This window comes from Orcinus orca, chromosome 6, assembly GCF_937001465.1.
Source record: "Orcinus orca chromosome 6, mOrcOrc1.1, whole genome shotgun sequence".
Taxonomy (NCBI): domain Eukaryota; kingdom Metazoa; phylum Chordata; class Mammalia; order Artiodactyla; family Delphinidae; genus Orcinus; species Orcinus orca.
The window spans coordinates 50,806,585-50,825,684 of NC_064564.1; the positions used below are offsets into that span (position 1 = coordinate 50,806,585).

The 19,100-nt window shown below is 43.0% G+C and overlaps 1 protein-coding gene and 1 pseudogene across 21 annotated transcripts in view; both read left to right on the top strand.

The window, feature by feature from the left end:
- The window catches only part of KLHL9 (kelch like family member 9), a 153,676-nt gene that overhangs the window by 86,265 nt on the left and 48,311 nt on the right, over positions 1 to 19,100 (top strand). For 12 of the 21 annotated variants that reach the window (XM_049711056.1, XM_049711065.1, XM_049711053.1 and 9 more), the window contains one exon: positions 8,987 to 9,594. The exons of 7 other annotated variants lie outside the window; for them this stretch is intronic. The gene's annotated coding sequence lies outside the window, so the exon portion shown is untranslated. Of the gene's footprint in view, positions 1 to 5,399; positions 5,525 to 8,986; positions 10,628 to 19,100 lie in introns of those variants that run through there. 2 more of the 21 variants (XR_007477942.1, XM_049711058.1) reach the window with 2 other exon arrangements.
- Positions 11,161 to 12,975, top strand: LOC125964704 (interferon alpha-8-like; annotated as a pseudogene).

Genomic DNA, 19,100 nt, shown 5'->3' on the forward strand with positions numbered 1-19,100 from the left:
GGGCTGGTCTAGCGGGGGATGCACGAAGAGCAAGAGAGCAGCCGTCCTGAGTGTCCTGACCACACACCCCACCCCTACGCACCCCACACGACCCTTACAATCTCCATCCGCCCCTCTTCCGAGACACCCCCGGGGTCAGGTACATAGCGGCGCACCGCAACCAGATACCACAAATGCAATACACACAACAGCTGCTAAAAAGTGTCAAGAGTAAGGTAGGCCCTTGGCACACAGGGCAGGAAGAAGGTGAGTTTTCAGTTGCCCCCCCTATGGCGGCATGAGCCAGATGGATTTCCCATGGCATCTCGCTGCACACCCAGCCATCAGACTCACTTTGCAGCCTGGCCACCACAGCGGCCCAGTCCTCAAGCTGATTCCCCGCCCTCAGGCTAGCGAGGAAGTCTAGCAATACAATACAGGGAGGTCATGACCAGTAAGCAAAATACAAGCCTTACCAGCATTCTGAGATAACACCACCCCTACCTGTGGTTTCTGTCCTGGCCTGCAGTGCCATACCGCCTGTCCACCCTCAGTCCCCACAGCCGGCGCCAAATAATGGAGCCTTTCAATTAGCAAGGCATCAGCAGGGTTGGAAGGCAGGTGGAAATACCAGCACTTATCTTTACCAGGCCATTCCTGAACTGCATGGCCAAGAAAGTGGGATTCCTTGGTTGATATCGATGTCTATGGTGAGAAAGGAAGACAAGAAAGAGTACAGCCATTTTGAAAAAAAGACCACACAACGGTCTTGGGCAAAACAGGTCTTGCAAGCTAGAGAACAAAGGCCAAGGGGTCCTGAGTTCTGGGGCTGGGATCAGAGGGGAGGGAACAGCCTCCCAGGAATTAATGATCTCTGTTACATTAACGAGTATACCTAGTTGCCACAAGGGAACAAGCTCAACTGCAGATTTCAACGTTACCTGTTTCAGGGCTCTCTTGCAGAAGCTCCTCACGCACTCCTTTCCCCTCCCAGAAGCGTTCCCTAACCTGAGCGCCACCATGGAGCCTCCTGCTGCTGAACGAAGAAGTGTGACGATCTCTGGAAATTGTCAGGGATCATGAGACAAACCCTCCCTTTTGTTATAAAAGCAACTCGCCCCTCCCTCTGAGGAAGCTACTTTTTTTCCTCCGCCCCCCACCCCAGCCTTCTCCCTTGTGCACAAGCTGTCTCTTTTAATAAAAATCTTTGCTTGCCTAAGAGTCTTGTGGAAGTGGTATCATTTCTGTGGTATTGCTGCCCAAGAATCTGGAAAGGGCCTGGTAACAGTGGGAGTCCTATTTCTCTCCCACAGCTGTTCTAGGTCCTGAAGAGTATGGAAGCCTTCTGTAACAGCTTCCACCTGTTGTAAGACACTGCAGACTGCATAGAACTGTCGTTCCAACGCACTGCATCATGGCTCCGCCCCCATCCACAGCTGGGCCCAGGAGCACCAGGGTATTAGTATTTTGCCATCGCCAAAGGCCCAAACCACACCCTGCCGGGGAAGTGGCCACACCCAATTCACAAGCCTGTCCTCACTTAATATCCTTGAAGCCTGTGGCTTTTAACTGTTCAGGGGTTTTGGGTTGGGGGTACCCTCCTTTACCCAAACAGATAACCCCCAAAGTATCTGATAGGACCCAAGTCCTCGCGTTTTGCCTTCACCAGCCAGTCCCGGGAAGTCAGATCACCAACAAGCACAGGGCTGCTACTTTTAAACTGCAAAGAGCCTCTGAGGTTAACAGGATATCAACAGTATAAGGGTCGAGAAAGACATGCCTCATGGTACACAGCTGCCACAGGTCCCACTTGCCAGTGGATGGCCACCTTGGGATCATCCCCCCACCCTACCCCGTTATCCATCAGTATTTCCCGACATCTCAGCACTCACCGGAGTATCCTCGGCCTCTGGGCTTCTTGGCTGGCTCGCCAACTGTTGAGCTGCACCCTGCAGGCCTGCAAGCCTTATAGCTGCCCAATCTCCAGACCCAAGAAAGAGCCCAGAGGCGGTGGCAGAGACATCAGTGGTCTACTGGACAGGGGTCTTACATGTCTGTATTAAAAGGTCCTCAAAGAACACCCAGCCGTGAAAAGCAATCGGCCGGCAGCCATGTTTGCCACTCCTCCCGGACACAGGAGACTACCATTTGTAGGGAGAACTGACCTCAGGTTCGCTCATCAGTTACCAAGGACACCAGCAGCTGGGGCAGGTCTCTCACAACCCCTCAGGTTAATGACCATCACCACCACAGATATTTCCCTTTTCTGAACTAGCAGGTCGAGCTGTTTTGGCCTAAGCTTTAGAGCAATCACGTGGTGGGGCAGGGCGCAAGCACGTTGGTGTGAGCGGGGTGTGAGTGAAGCAGGGACTGGTCTAGCACGGGATGCACAAGAGCAAGAGAACAGCCATCTTGAATTGACTAACCATACAGAGTGTTAATTTTTTACAAAAGAATTTTTTGGAAATAATATTCTATGACTTCCAAAGGTAGGTTAGGGTTTATCAAGCCTGGCGGTGCACACACTTGAGGCCAGATAATTCTTTGCTGTGGCTGCTGTGCTGTGGGTACTGTAGGGTATTTAGCAGCATCCCTGGCCTCTATCCGTTAGATGCCAGTATCAGCCCTCATCACCAGTTGTAACAACTGAAAACGTCTCCAGACATTGCCAAACGTGCCCTCGGGGACAAAACTGCTTTCAGAACCAATGGATTAGGTCGTAATAGCTTGCTTACTGGGCCACTCACTTCTGAGCCCAAGGCGCCTTTTAAAAAGTTCAACTACACTGAGTCTACCACGCTCACAGAAAAACCAGACCACAAGGAGAGTCACCGTGAGGTGCTTCTGTACCCAGTACCACCTGAGGTCCCAGCTGAGACTCATTAGCATCAGACAGGCAAGTGAAAGTGCCTACCACTGCCAGGTCAATCCCAGCCACCCAGTGGAGTGTGCTCCTGACGCCTTAGAGATGGTGAAACAGAGGCCAGCCCTTCCTTCCGTGCCCTGTGGGAATCCCTGGCTCACAGAATCTGTGAGATGAGACATTGATTATTTTGGGTGATAGATTTTGGAGTCATTTGTTTCAAAGCTATAGTACTGGGGACATTGTTTGTTTGTATTGAGTGGAGGGCTACAACAATAAACAAACAAGCCCTATTTATCAGATCAGATTGAGTATGAGTGTAAAATCCTTTAAGACTTCAGAAAGATCTAGGTGGTGTCTCAGAGAGTCTTTCAAACAAACAAAGGGCCTTCTGAGGATCCTAGGGAATGCCTCACAGATTCTCTCCATTAAGTGACATGGCTCTAAAACACCAACTTGCTGTCTCACTGGAGACTCATGGGTAGCCCAAGGTGAAAAAGGGTATATATCTGAAGAGATTTGTGGGTGTGCCTCTTATCCAATGGCATTCATTATAAACCGATATACAGCAAACCCAGTAAATGGTTACAGTAATTATATCAGTTTAGACTGAAAGTAATAGCATACACAATAAACAGGGCTTCAGATCCCCAAACTTTTCCAGAAAGGAAGCAGGATGACAAGTCTACACGATGTAAAACATAAGCACTTCTTGTGGGAAAGGAAGGATAACTTAAAAGGCAGAGCCAAGAAGCCAGAAAGGAGAAAAATCAGCCTTGGAGAATAACTCCCAGAGACTTAGAACTGAGCCCTAATCTGAACATTGACACCACCTGCCCTAATAGGGAGCCGAATTACAATAGGCCCGTGACTGCTATGTGCTTTCTGCTTTACCCCATTTTGAATGGGACTATTATAGTATCTTATGCCTGCCTCACCATTGCATGTTGGGAGTAAAGGAACAAATAACCTCTCTATTTAGATTACAGGGCTTCACATTGAGAAGAATGGCACCCAAGGAGCAGTGCTAGAGGAACTGTGCCTGAGGAACTCCATCCACACCTTGATCTGACGGAGATGGTGAAACTCTGGACCTGCATTTTTGCCATAATAAGATGAGACTTTGGAAGGTTTTGAGAAGTGATGAATGTATTATACATGTGAAAGGATGTGACGTTTTATGGACTGTAGCAGATTGTATTTTTAAAAGATGGCAGCAACATTTCCCTCATTTCACATATTTTTCTAGAATGTTGAAAATCCTCCAGTAAGAGATATATTGTCTAATTCCTCTCTCCTTGAATCTGAATGGGTTTGTGACATCTACAATACATAAAAATGATACTGTGATTTCTGAGGCGTGGTCATAAAAGGTAATGCTGCTTCTGCCTTGCTGACCGAGCCATCATACGAGAAGCGCTATCACTCTGAGTATCACTGTTAGCCACTGCGCCACCAGGGAAGTCCGAGCAGATTACATTTAAAAGAAATATCTTCCTTCTGACCTTTTCAAAGATAACAGGAAAATAAATAATATATAACTTAGACCTTCGAATCAAGTGGGGTCTTTTTCTTCATTAACAACTTGACAGGAAAACTCAGGGATTAAGGGAAAATATTTTGGCTCTTGAGATACAGAACTTCACAGACTTTCACTGGTCATGAAGTTCAGCAAGCGGTTATTTTCACTGCCCTCATTAAGACTGGTTATTGATTAAAGGAACTGTTGATGCAAATACTTAGACCAGTCCATGCTTAGGGTACCATTGGTTCAATGGCCTTCAAATTAAAAAAAAAAATAAAGAATAAGTGGGACTTCCCTGGTGGTCCAGTGGGTAAGACTCTACACCCCCAATGCAGGGGGCCTGGGTTCGATCCCTGGTCAGGGAACTAGATTCCGCATACCATGCCACAACTAAAAGTCCGCATGCAGCAACTAAAAGATCCCGCATGCCGTGATGAAGATCCCACATGCCACAACTAAGACCCTGTGCAGCCAAAATAAATGAAAAAAAAAAAAAAGAATAAAAATTGTTTAAAAAAACTATTTTGGACTGACCTCTAGAGGGGAAACAAGGTCTCAATTTCTTCCAAAACCACAAATTTCACTCTATTTGTTTGTGCTCCAAAGGAAAGAGATTCCAGGTGAGTAAGTAAAGACCAGTAAAGCCACTGAATACTGGTATCCATTAATATATCAGTGTTCAGGGACTTCCCTGGGGGTCCAGTGGGTAAGACTCTGCACTCCCAATGCAGGAGGCCTGGGTTTGATCCCTGGTCGGGGAGCTAGATCCTGCATGCATGCCACAACTAAGCATCCACATGCCACTACTAAGAAGTCCACATGCCGCAACTAAAGGATCTCGCATGTCGCAGCAAAGATCCCGTGCCACAACTAAGACCCAGCGCAGCCAAAATAAATAAACAAATATTAAAATATATACATATATGTGTATCAGTGTTCAAACCTAGATACTGGTATCCCTGAGGGTACATGATTATTATCCAGGGGCATGCAAGCACATTGATTTTAAGAACACATTTTTTACATCCTCAGCATCGATAAACATCCTTGATGAAACTGATCAGCCAGAGAAGAGAGATGGAAGTTTGGCCCATTGCCATTCTCACATTTAGACTTTACATCACTTTGTAAAATAAAGTCCTTCTTACCCATTCCAAGCGTCAGCCTGGCGCACTGCCTCAGGGTGCAAAACCTCTGTGACACCAGAGGGACAATTCCAGAAGGCTTAGTTCTTCAGAATGATTCCTTTGATAGAAAAGCAGAGGGGACTTTAATAAGATGTTTATGCTTTATCAGTTACATCCTCTCTCCTGTATCAACATCTTTCTTTTTATTGGCTAGTTTTGATCAACGTTAAATGTGCTTAATTTTCATTTTATCCTAAACATGACTATTCCTCAGCCCTATGACCACTTGTTAGTATTATTTTGCTTCTGTCATTCTGTTCACACCCAAACTTCTTCAACGTTCTCTGGATTATCTGTCCCTATTTCTTCACATGCACCTCCTTCCTCCAATTGCCATAATTTGGCTTCAACCTCCCTGTTCTAATAAAACTGCTCAGCCAAAGTTTATAATAAACTATCAATACGTTACTGAGATCAGAGATCGCTGTCAGGCAGCCTCAGCTGATATCTCAGAAGCATCGGACACTTGTTACCACACCCTCCATCTTAAGGTCTGATGCTCATCTGGTCTCCATGTCACCACCATCCTCTGCTTTTCTGCCCCTCCTCTTCTTCTTCCTTTGTTGACTGCTCCCTCTCATCTTAGGGAATTGGTGTTCCTCAAAATTCCGTGCTAGTCCCACACTTCATCCTCTCTGCACATACACTCTCAACCTCCCAAATAGTTCCAAATGTCCTCTCTATGATTGTGACCTCCATATGCATGTCTTTCCCCAGAATGTTATCTCCAAACATTAGAGCCATATTTCTACATGCTAGAATATCTAGAATATCTCCACTTCACGTGTTCAAAATTGAATACATATTTTCCAAACTTTCTCGCCCTTCTATGTTCCTTGTGTGAATGGGCCCCAATCATTCTGCAGCCCAGGATAGAGACATGGACATTATCATTGAGTTCTCAACTTCCTCAAAGCCCATAGCCAATAAATCATCACAGATTCTTCTTCTGACATCATACTCATGGCCACCCATCATCTGTACAACAGCCTTTCTACATGAAGGGATATGCCTACTTTATGAATCCTATTTCTTTCATTGCAGTTGTTTTAAAATATATTCACAGACTGTCTCATACTCTTTCCTGTCCCTTCCCTTGACTATGTGCTTGATGTAGCAACTTCCCTCTAATCAATACACAACACAGGTTGAAGTGATGGTGTGTAACTTATAAGACTGTCATAAAACAATTTACTGCCTTCTCCACTTCTGGTTTTCATCACTCACTTTGGAAGAAGCCAGCTGTTGTGAGGACACATCACAGGGCTTAGTGGAGGGGCTCAGGTGACTGTGATGAGGAACTGAGGCTTCCTGCCAGTGGTCATGTGAATGACCCATGTTAGAAGCAGATCCTCCAACCCAAGTCAAGCCTTCAAGTGACTGCAGGCCAGCTGACATCCTGACTGCCACCTCATGGGAGACCCTGAGCCCACTGAAAGCTCTCTCAAATTCTTGATTCATAAAAACTGTTAGGTAATAGACTAGTGGTTAACACCACTAAATTTTTAGGTTATTAATTATGCATCAATAGAACACTAATTTACCTATGTAGGAGACCCAATGCAAATTTCTAGCCTCCTTTGCAGATAGAATGCAGGCACTTGAATAAGACTTTGCCAATCTGAAGCACCTGTGTGACATTTTGATCCAGAGTGAAAAATGAGAAGATATAGGCTCTGTGTGGCAATTCCATGTTTGCTGGCTGAAGCAGTGGTTTCCCATGGTGGCAAGTTCAAGTTTCCAGGAAAGAAATGGCATCAAAAAATGGCATTTCCTTTCAGTTCCTACTGGGATATCGGCAAAAACATAAACAGAATTGACGAAACTATTTATGTGCCTTTTGGATTTTAAGGGTGACTGAAGGTTTAAGGGCACTTTGCACCTCTTTAAAAGCAAAAGAGTGAAGTAAGCCAGAAAGAGAAAAACAAATATTGTATATTAACGCATATATGTGGAATCAAGAAAAATGGTACAGAGGAACCTATTTGCAGGGCAGGAATAGAGACGTAGACATAGAGAACAGAAGTGTGTACATGGTGGAGGGGGAAGGGGAGGGTGGGATAAACTGGGGGATTAGGATTGATGTATATACACTACCAAGTGTAAAACAGATAGCTAGGGGGAACCTGCTGTTTGGCACAGGGAGCTCAGCTCGGTGCTCTGTGATGACCTAGGTGGGATGGGGATGGGTGGGAGGGAGGTCCAAGAGGGAGGGGATATTTGTAGACATATACCTGATTCACTTCATTGTACAGCAGAAACTAACACAACATTTTAAAGCAATTATACTCCAATAAAAATATAAGAAAATAAAAGCAAAAGTAAGATTCAGCGGATTTCCCTGGCAGTCCAGCAGTTAAGACTGTGGTTCCACTGCAGCGGGCATGGGTGTGATCCCTGCTCAGGGAACTAAGATCCCACATGCCGCGTGCGGCCAAAAAAAAAAAAGTTAAGACTGAGCACTTAATATATAAAGCAGCCCCACAAAGCAAAATAAAACAAAAGGCAAAGCTTGTCATATTATAACATAAATAGTAAAATTTGCAAATATAGCAATTATCCTAAGATAATAAATACTAATTATTACAAATTAAAATGAAATTTCTTTCTATTCAAAACTACAGTTTCTTATTATTGATAAAAATCTGCCAAAATGACTCAATATATTTTTTAACGGAAGCAGACAAAAAAGTCTTTGAACTGAGTAAATATTTACAAGATTGAGGCCACTAATAAGTGCAGTCAGCCCTCCAAATACATGGGTTCAACCACTACAGGTTGAAAATATTTGAAAAAAAAGTTCCAAAAAGTTCCAAAAAACAAAGCTTGAATTTGCCATGTGCCAGCAACTATTTATAGCATTTACATTGTATTAGGTATTATAAGTAATCTAGAGGTGATTTAAAGTATATGGGAGATGTATGTAGGTTATATGCAAATACTATACCAGCTTATATAAGGAACTTGAAGATCCAAGGTATCCGTGGAGGTCCGGGAACCTCTCCCTTTCCGGTACTGAGGGAGGACTGTAGATGAGACATACTGTGGAAGCTTAAGTCTCCTTTTCAACTTCCTGAGTTTTCTGATGAGCTTATTAATGCAAAGAAAGCATTTACTAATTTTCACGTCTTAAATTCCAGTATGACAATGTCCCAGGCACAGCAGTTGTGTACTTTGCTTCTCAGATCGACCCTGGTACTTTGTGTTTATTTTGTTTTTTTTTTTTTGTCCTTTTTGTTGTTTTTGGCCACGTCCAGCAGCTTGTGGGATCAGGGACTGAATCCGAGTCACAGCAGTGAAGGCGCCGAGTCCAAACCACTGGAGCACCAGGGAATTCCCTGAGCCTGGTACTTTGGAAGGAGTTCTTCAAAGTCTGGCTGGAGTCCTCATTGCTCAGAAAGTCTTTCCATCTCCATTTTCTGCACCAAACAGGTCGCCAACAATTCTAGCTGCTGATCAGTCCAATGAGGATTATCATCCCTCTCTGCTGAAAAAGTTGAAGATCTGCTAGATTACTGCATGGAGAAAGAGGTGGCCTGAGCTATTTGCAACTGGCTGCTCCTGGAGGAACCTGAAAACATTCTTGTCCTTCAGGCAGGAAAACAATGGAAAGATTCTTCCATTAGGTGCAGAACTTGTGAGGGTCTCCTGCTTTGGCAGGCCAAGGTTCAGGGCTGGTCACAGCTAAGGGTGCAGACAGGGCTGGAGAACATCATCCTGGGTGTCCTCAGTGAGGAGGGTGGCAGGCCCCGGTGAGCCTGGTGATGCAGGTGTCTGGCTGTGGGAGCCTGTATCCAGCTGCTCTGAGTACCTGCCTGCAAATGAGATTCTTAAATAGTACAAGGTTCTCAATTCTGTACTCATGCCAATGTTGTTTCCACTTTTTCCAATTTCTCTTCAATTTATCGGCAACAGATAATGTCGCAACTTCAATGCCTTTTTGTGTATTACACTGGAAATTAAACACATTCATGGAAAAGGACAGAGTATAAATCCAATAGGATGTACTCATCCAAATGAGACCCAAGGTTGAAATAAAATCTGAGTCTCAGTCTGTGTCTTTTTAAATTCTAATAAGAGTACTTAGACATTTGACATTTTACTGTACGTTCATGCTTTGTAATGCACCAAAATACAACTAGCCTCGCCTCTCTCCATTTCCCATTTAAGGGGCTAAGACATTAGATTTGAATTCTTCCACATGACTTTATAGGAGTCATAGCTCATGTTTCCAGACATAGTCTATGGATAAGAGTGGCATAAATGTTAACACTAAGGTCTAATTCATACCATTCTCTTCCTTCTGTCACCAAAAGTGTGCTCACCACATATATATGTGACAATGTGCTTGGCAATGTGGATTCCAGAAAAGTAAGGCAGGGATGGTGACTGACCTCCAGGGAGCAGGGAAGACAGACTTTAGAGGCAGGATTAGGATGAGGGAAGCACCACGTGCTCAGTGCAGCTGAGGGCCAGTGCTCAGAGCTGATGAAGAGGAGGGCCTGGGAGCAGCAGAAGGCTCCACTCTGACAAAAATCTGGGGCTCCTCAATTTAAATGACATCAGATTTTGATTTCCTCTTCTAAAAAACTGAGACAACTCAAGTAGTTGTCACACAGGCAAATGTAAAGATTAAATGAAGTTTGCAGATTATAGTCTGAGAATCTGAATTTAGTGAACATAGCTGCCTTTAGCATTAATGTGACATATAGTAACTTGCAGAGTCCATGATCAGCCCCGCCAAGAGAGGCTTTGACTGCCGCTCCCTTAACGCTGTCAGGGGTCTGCGTGTTGAGGCTCCAAATGCAAACTGCAGGAGAGGGGTTGCCTTCTGGACTGCGAAGGAGCAAAGCCCAAGTTTCCAGGCCTAGAGCAGTGTCTGGTACATTAAGGAGAGAAATCCTACAGCACTTGAAACATTTGCAGAGAACCAGCATCGAGGAGAAATGGCTGCTCTGTGAATAGTATAAATGAGATAAACGGTCCCTTCCCTCATCCTCAGTCTCAGGCCACCTCTGGTGATATTATTTTAAGACAAAGGTGTTTTTAAATGTTATGGGGACCAGGAAATGGGTTATAAAATGTACATGGGGCAGAGGGTGACAAGAAATGGGACATTCCTATATTTTTAGCTATGGAAGATCACAACATTACTTCGAAATCTATTTCCTGGCTATTTGGGTAAAGAAAGGGAGGGCTTCCCTCAAGCATGGAATGTAAGAAGGCACCAAATCTAAGTGATCAAGATAAATCATATTTTAACGCAATATATAAAAATGAAACCACCACAACATACATGCTGAAGAAAATGTCAAAATTTTAAATAAAGACAGAAATGACCCTGCATTTGGATGACGCTGACAGTCTTACAGAGGAAGGCTTCACATTGCCAGTGAAATTTGGGTAATTTCTGTTTAGTCTATAAAATTCTTACCAGAGAAAATGAGAAGATCAGACCTGGTAAATGTCCTCAGCTTCTTGTCCAGGACACTAATAACTCTTCTTTCTACACTACAGTCAAGCTGGAGTCCTGGGAAAGGGGTTTCAGAAACTCGAGTTAAATAAAAATTATTTAAGACTTCATAGAGTCACAAGAAATTGTCAAACACTGCAGTTCTCTCAAACAAGTAAAGAAGTAGTCTTGAAAATATTAATGAGTTTGCTTCCATTAAAGCTAGGAAAGTAAAATTATATTAAATTCTTGTTTTAGTATAAAGAAACTATAGTTTAAATAGTTTAATAAAATGCTGTTTTAATACCCGTATATTTTAATATCCTACCTTCAAGATTTAAATATTTTCAGAAAATATCTTAAAATATAAAAACTTCTAAAATATTTAATTTTAATCACGCAATGTAAGTTTAATTTAAAAATATAAAAAATAAAATGCTGTGAGTTTTTTTTTTTTTTTCTGCGGTACCGGGCCTGTCACTGCTGTGGCCTCTCCCGTTGCGGAGCACGGGGTCCGGACGCGCAGGCCCAGCGGCCATGGCCCACGGGCCCAGCTGCTCCGCGGCATGTGGGATCCTCCCGGACCGGGGCACGAACCCGTGTCCCCTGCATTGGCAGGCGGACTCTCAACCCCTGCGCCACCAGGGAAGCCCCCTGTGAGTTTTTTAATGTTCCTACCTTTCAGTTATTCAGTACTTCCTCCCCCACGTTAACGCTGTATCCTTGAAAGACACCATGAAGTCCCAGAGCATCTACAGGCGCGCTCAGCTCCCGCGTCCTCGGCCCCGGTGGTGGCCGTGCTCCGACTCACCCCCAGGGCGTCCCCAACACCGTCCGGGCGTCCCATCGCCGCCGCCGCCTTCCCCTTTCTCTGAGCCGTGGCAGCATAGCGCCAGAAACGATTCCGAATCTGTAAAATCGGCCCCAACTCGCTTCCCAGCTTCAAACCCCTCAGAAAACGGCTTCTTTCCCAAAAATGGCCTCGCTCAAGTTTCTGTGCGAAAATAAAGCACAAAACTCAGGGGAAAGCCCGAAAACGCAAGGTTCCAGCTTCCAACCAGACAAAATTGTCGCTGGCGCGGCCGCGACAAGCCTCCCACTGGAGAACTCAGCATCGCGAAGACAAGTTTTTTTCTCACTATTAAATCAGTATAAAGTTGCTCCGTGAGGATGCAACTCAACTTTCTCTCGGGCTGCCCAAACCGCGGAAACTGCAAACTCTCATAAGTCAGCCTTTCCCTAGCCGAACCCATCAAAAGACATCCGGCGCCCGTTAGCCGCCGCCTAGAGAGCGCGCCGTCCCGGGTTCCAAGGAAGGAACCTTCCGGCTAATTATTTAGTGGTGCCCGCGCGCCCCCTCGCGGCCATCTCGTGAACCACTGAAATTCTCAATGGCCCAGATCTATTTGCTAGTGGCAGGAGTGATACTCTGCTCCATCCCTGCTCGCCCTCTTGGCTAGAACTTGCCTTGGATCCAGAGCCTGCAGAACAGGGAACTCTTCATACTTTTGAGACAGATGAAAAAGATCCCGTTTCAGTCATGCCTAGAGGACAGAACCGACTTCAAATTTCCTTGGAAAAGAGGGGATATCACAGAAATCCTGACGACTCAAGGCACCAGCTACCACCATCTGACGCTCCAGCAGATGGTAACTTCTTCAACAAGGAAGAAAGCCAAGCTGCTTGGAACAACACCCTACTCCATAAACCACCCTCTAGCCTTGATCACACCTTGGAACTACTGCATAAGCAAGTGGAAAATGACAATCTGGACTGTCCATATTTGGGAACTGTTGTCCGGAAATATTTCCAAAGAATCCATCTCTATCTGAAGGAAAAGGAATACAGCCCCTGTGTCTGGGAGGTTATCAGAGGAGAAATTAAAGTGTTCCTTTCTCTCATGTAATAATTCTCCAATTACTGTCAACAAATAAAGAAGAAAGGTACACCTGTGACACTTCTACTCAAATGATTATTGTCTGTTTAGTCCTCTAAGATACGTCCACTCATATTTCTGCACATGCTGAAAAATATCTGAAGTATCACGAGTTTACAAAAATATATTTACAAAGAAGAACACAATCTATTTTCTTATACAAGTAATTTTACAATGTGCTTTCTAAAATCTGTGTAACTTCTTGGAGGGTATTTGGATTTCCAACTATGACGTTTATTTTAAAATGGAAAGGTTGTTAGCATAGTATGCTGTTCAAGACATTTGTCAGTTAATTTCATGCTAGCTGCTGTCACAGAGAAACAGAAAGATGTCAGTAATTGGGTCATCATAGAAATTTATCTTTCCATCCTTAAGAGAAAAATGCAGGCATTCCTAATCAGATGAATTTTCTAGCTGGCCTCCTCTAAACAGTGATGTAGGGACATGGGTGCCCTCTATTGTGTGGCGTTGCTCTATTCAACGTGTGATTTCCGATTTGTGGTGTGTGAGTCTATTCCACTCAGTGGTAAAGGAAAAAGTATGGGGATTACATGGGATGTTTTCAAGGGCCAAGACAGTATAGGGCAATATCACCTCTGCTCACATTAGTTGGCCTGAATCTATTACCATGGGAATCTAAGTGCAAAGAAGTTATTGGGTGACTAATGGAAGAGGAGACAAGTTCAATGAATAAGACTACTTTTCATTTTTATACTATTTGTACTAATGACATTCTAGAGAAAAGAAACCAAAACAATGTTCTTGCTTACACTCACATTATAAAAAAAAGTTGACTTGGGGTCTGACTACACAATTTCAACTTAGGTATGATGACATAGATGTCACTCATCAGAGTTCACAGCGTGATTGACTCTTTGAAAGAAGCATTCAAGTTCATTCCCAAAGGCACAGACTAACAAGGAAAATATCTGCAAGTGTAGACACAAGTTGTTTCCTTTTTGCCTGAGAGAGACAAGAAAAGTAGGGCCACGTAGCTCCTTGAAAGTACTTGAGGATGACTGAACTAAAAGTGGAGAGTGGGTCTTCCATTCATGTCCAGGCCCGTGATTCTCATCCTTATCTGCTAAATACTGAAAATGCTAACTTGAAGAAAATAGAGCTGCAAAGTCTTTTAAAAAATACCTCACACAATATTCCATTGTAACTTCCCTTGTAGAACCATAAAGAATTTTAAAGTATGTGTAGATTATTGTCCTTTCACGTCATATCTATCAAATATATGATTGAGCTCCTGAAATGATAGGGACTGGACTAGCTGTCTAGGAAACGGGGTTGGGTAAGATGGTGTCTCTCCCTTTAGGTATTTTACACACTCCTGGAAGGTATTCTGAGGATACAATAGGTCAGGACATGTCTTACTATTTGGGCATCTTCAACAAAATAGCATAGACTGGGTAGTTTGTAAAGAGCAGAAACTACTCACAGTTCCATAGTCTGGAAATCCAAGATCTGGGTGTCAGCGTGGTCCAGTTCTCCTGAAAGCCTGCTTCCAGGTCACACACTGTCCACTTCTCCTTGGCAGAGACTGGGGGATTTACCTGAGACCTCTTTTAAAAGGGCACTAATTCTAATTTTGAGGCCTCCATCCTCATGACCTAATCACCTCCCAAAGGGCCCACCACCTAACACCATCACTTTGGGGATTAGGACTTTAATGAATCTTGTGGGGTACCAAACCTTAAGAACATAAAGGTCTTTAAAGGCTACATACCTGTCATTTAGAAGTAAGAATACATTCATGCTGAGTAAATAAAGATGAAAGGGCAGGTTAGCAGAAAAAAAGAGCAGACCAAGGACTCAGAATCCAAACTCATGGTTTTGGACCTGAAGTCATGCTTTAGTTATTACCGGCCAAATTTTGGAAATCAAACTGAAAGGAGCCCACTCTCACATGGAACGGAACGAAGATACAGGATGCAACAGATCACTCATCATTCTTTGTGAAGAGTCTCCAAAGATTCTCAGGAGAAACGTAGTAATTGCCACATCAATAAAGATCCACTAAGGAGTAATATGTGTCTGGTTACTGTGAGCTGTGAGATTCAGGGAGAGTCTGAGTTCACATAGGTGGCTCTGTATATGACACCAGGCTAGTTCTTTGCTATTATAACCTAGTAGAGGGCAAATTAGAGATGAGGCCATCCTCATGAGTTTAATATAGTGCCAGGCAAAGGCTGAAAATTGTGCTGCAACTTGAATGCCCAGAACCATATGCACCTTAAAGGAAACATAATCCTAGTGGTTTTAGCAATAAACTCAGTAGGCATGACTGATACCAGTAAGGGAAGAGTGGAAATATTAGCCATTTCGATTATAATCCCAGCAAATATGGCCCTGATGAAGCAAAGGAGCTTGGTCATTTGAAATGCCTTCCAGTAGGGGGAGAAAATCTAAGAAACTGCTTTAGTTAAAACTACCTGTTGAGTGATTACACTGGGCCTGGTGCCGATGATACCGCAGAGAATAAGACAGAGTCCAGTTACTACAGAGCTGATTTGCCAAAGATGGTCACATACCTATTGTTTGAAGATGGGAATGTAGAGGGCTGAAGCAACATAACTTCCACTGCAAAATAAAAAGTATTAAAGATTGGAGCTGAAAGTTAATTCTTTCCACGACATAATATTTATTCGGTTCTAAATTAATCATGAAGATGGTTTCCTTTGGTTTGAAAAGGATAGACTTGGATTGGCACCTCTAAAAGTCCTTAAGGAAATTTGAAATTTAATGCAAAAATAGAGAGAAAGATTCAAATTGATGATGACTGCTAAATCATGCATTCTCAGTGGGGATGCTAACTGCTTCCATGGGTACAAACATTAGTTTTTAGGGGTATGACAAATTTTGCTATTACAATGCTGTGGCACTCCAAAGCTTAACCCTATACAACAAAATCTTATTCCTTAGTATTCATTTTTGTCTTTGGGTTTTCTTGTGTATCATAAATACAAGAAGCCTTGACACTGAGTTCATGGAAGATAAACAAACTGCATACACGATCAGTGCTCCACACTATGGTGACTTGATGGCTCACCGGAGGACTTTCTCTCCATCATTTGCTTGATCTCAAAGTAATATTGTGAGAGGTGGCCTTCACTTACTTCTGAGCTCCCATTGGCTGTCTTGTGGATGTTGCTTATGTTTGAGTCTCAGTATGATTTGCGCTATGGGAATTAAATACAAATAGAAAATTGTATTTGCATGTTAAATACAAAAAAGGTTATATTTTATCATTTAATTCTACCGAAGTTGTTCAACACATCCATAATTACAGCAAGTGCTTAACAGAAAAAAATGTTTACAATATCTAGATGAATATCTAGCAGCAGTGAAATTAAAAATTATTTTCTGAAAAAATTTTATTGTATGATATGAAACAAAATTAAAAATTAAGTATCTAAAAATAAATACTAAGAAAATAATTTTTATTTTTTATTTATTTATTTTTTTGTGGTACACGGGCCTCTAGCTGTTGTAGCCTCTCCTGTTGCGGAGCACAGGCTCCAGACGCTCAGGCTCAGCGGCCATGGCTTACGGGCCCAGCCACTCCACGGCATGTGGGATCTTCTAGGACCGGGGCACGAACCCGTGTCCCCTGCATCGGCACGCGGACTCTCAACCACTGCGCCACCAGGGAAGCCCAAGAAAATAATTTTAAAATTTCAATGATTTTGAGCAGTTTTGAATGATTTTTAAGTATATCTATACCTTGGTAGTACTATAAAGTTTATAAATTTTATTTGAATATGTAGTTTGCTACATTCCTGTTTATATAAGTAAATATAGTAATTAAAAGTCACTCTGAAAACTTAGTTGTAAAGTTAAATTAAAATTCAATAGCTTATCAATCAGTGTGATACACCACATCAACAAGTTGAAGAATAAAAAGTATATGATCATCTCAATAGATACAGAAAAATCTTTTGACAAAATTCAACACCCATTTATGAAGAAAACTCTCCACAAAGTGGGCATAGATGGAACCTACCTCAACATAATAAAGACCATATACAACAAACCCACAGCAAATATCACTCTCAATGGTGAAAAACTGAAAGCATTTCCTCTAAGATCAGGAACAAGACAAGGAGGTCCACTCTCACCACTATTATTCAACATAACCTTGGAAGTCCTAGCCACAGCAATCAGAGAAGAATAAGAAATAAAAGGAATCCAAATTGGAAAAGAAGTAAAACTGTCACTGTATGCAGATGACATGATACTATACAGAGAAAATCCTAAAGATGCTACTAGAAAACTACTAGAGCTCATCAATGAATTTGGTAAAGTTGCAGGATACAAACTTAATACACAGAAATCTCTTGCATTCCTATACACTAACAATGAAAGATAAGAGAAATCAAGAAAACAATCCCATTTACCGTCAGATCAAAAACAATAAAACAGCCAGGAATAAACCTACTTAAGGAGGCAGAAGATTTGTACTCAGAAAACTATAAGACGCTGATGAAAGAAATCAAAGATGACCCAAACAGGATTTCCCTGGTGGTGCATTGGTTAAGAATCCGCCTACCAATGCAGGGGACATGGGTTCGAGCCGTGGTCCGGGAAGATCCCACGTGCCGTGGAGCAACTAAGCCCACGTGCCACAACTACTGAGCCCACATGCCACAACTACTGAAGCCCGTGTGCTAGAGCCCGTGCTCTGCAGTGACAAAAGCCACCGCAATGAGCCCACACACTGCACCGAAGAGTCGCCCCCGCTTGCCGTAACTAGAGAAAGCCCTTGCACAGAAACAAAGACCCAACACAGACCAAAAAAAAAAAAAAAAAAAAAGGCAGCAAGGACTCCCCAAGCTCCACTGTGTTCCTAGAACCTCTAGAAAAAACACTAGTTCACATGAACTCATACATTTTAATCCTGAGCTGATACCCTCTTCCCTGAGTTCCTTAGAATCAGGTAACCCAAGCTCAAACCATGTACAAATCCCCTTACCCCTCCTTCCTACTGAGCCTCATCATGGTTCTTCATGGTGAGTACTCTCACTTGCTGCAAGTTAGGACACCTGACTTGGGTTAACTATAGAGCTGATCCTGGGGCGTCTAGCTGGGCTTCATTACAACTCCAGGAAAGGAAGTCACGTGAGAGCATCCAGAGAGAACTAGCACAGTCTTCCAACTGTGCTCTTAGTGGTCAGAGACAAGAGAATTTGGTGTTAATTTTTTTGGAGGCTACTAATTTTTTTGGGGGGTGAGGGTGGAACATGCTCCCTTTTACTTTATGCATATAAGTAATGTTTTTAACTGTTCAAAAAATATCTGAAAGATTTGAGAAAAGCTCTGTTTCCTTCAACTAATGTGACAAGAAAAAAGGTCCAGAGATTTAGGTCTGTCCATAATATTCTCATAGCTATAGTGTATACGTATTGTACATTAAAAACTCAGCATTGTTGTGACCACCTAGAGGGGTGGGATACGGAGGGTGGGAGGGAGACTCAAGAGGGAGGAGATATGGGGATATATGTATATGTGTAGCTGATTCATTTTGTTATACAGCAGAAACTAACACAACATTGTAAAGCAATTATACTCCAATAAAGATGTTAAAAAAAAGAAATACTGGCATCAAAGCATAAAAAAAGTAAATAAAAAAAACCTCAGCAATGTGAACACATCTTGTACCCAAGTCCCTTGAAATAAGATTTTCAAAAGCACTGATTTTGAAGACTTCCTGGAAGATAAAAACATATTTCATAGTCTTCGCTCTAAGAGCAGATCGCACAACTTAAAACCATACAGCAAGAGAAATAGAGCGAGACGCTGACAGATTTTATCTTCCAAGAACAGCAACAATGCTGACTCCCACCCCATGTGTGCCTTGAAAACTATGCCATTTCTCACCAACTTGAGGTTGGTCTACTTCATCCCTCTTTAAATATGGAAAGGCTTGTATTGGGCTGCACCCCGAAGGCCTCCAAGCCCCGTGGCTGCCCAGCCTGAAGACCTAAGAAAGAGCCCACAGACAGTGGAAACATTAATGTCTTACTGGACAGGGAATCTTAAGAAAAAGGTCCTGCAGCGACACCCCGTGGACAGCAAGCAAGACGTGGCAGCAATCTTACCTATTTGAGGGAAGCTACTATTATACAGGCAATTTTCATCAGATTGGCTCATCA